At 41.6% G+C, this 730-nt stretch overlaps 1 protein-coding gene across 1 annotated transcript in view; it reads right to left on the bottom strand.

Moving 5' to 3' along the window:
* LOC119593168 (serine/threonine-protein kinase SIK3 homolog) overlaps positions 1 to 730 on the bottom strand; it is a gene marked incomplete in the record, with an annotated part of 91792 nt that overhangs the window by 90309 nt on the left and 753 nt on the right.

Below are 730 nucleotides of genomic sequence, written 5' to 3'. Positions count from 1 at the left end.
AAGTCATACAGTTTAGAAGTAATACCCAACACACAATATTCCATAAAAAACATTCAAGTTGTAAACCTTGCAGAGAGCAAGCAACAGACTTTGAAAACTCAAAAATCCTACATATATCCAGCATGTCGAATCCCCAGTATGAAAGAAAACCCAAAGGCTTAAATGGCATAAACCACATAACTGCCTCCAAATTGATTTCAACCCAAGACCCTGGGCCTCCTGGACATAGGCCTATAAACACCTATCTGCCTTTCCCTAAAATGTGTGTTAAAACTATGAGGACAAGAAAGAAAAACGGGAAATACAGTGGAGAGGGGAAACAAGATACGAGAGAGAGAAAAAAGAGAGAGGGGAAGGCAATAAAAGGGAGGAGGAAGAGACAACAGAGGGGAAAGAAATAAGCAAGAGAGAAAGGCAACAGAAAGAGGAAAAGGGCTACAAGGAGGAAGGTTAAGAGGGAGGGGAAGGAATAACAGTGAGGGGAAAGAGATAAGAGGAAGGAGAAAGAAGATGAAGGGGAAAGGAGAAGCTGGGAGAGAAAAGAGGTACAAGAGAGGAAGAATGGATAAAGAATGGAAGGAAGAGGAAGAGTGAAGGGGAGAGAGGACAGGAGGGGAAATAGGAAGGAAGGAAAAGAAATAAGGGCAAGGGGAAAAAAAGTTTTTAAAAAAATAAGGATAGGAGCAGAGATAAGAAGAACGAAATAAGGAGGAAGGGGAACCAAGGAGAA

This window comes from Penaeus monodon, chromosome 31 (assembly GCF_015228065.2).
Source record: "Penaeus monodon isolate SGIC_2016 chromosome 31, NSTDA_Pmon_1, whole genome shotgun sequence".
Lineage (NCBI taxonomy): Eukaryota > Metazoa > Arthropoda > Malacostraca > Decapoda > Penaeidae > Penaeus > Penaeus monodon.
Note: the sequence above shows the minus strand (reverse complement) of the source record. Positions and strands in the feature narration are given on the sequence as shown.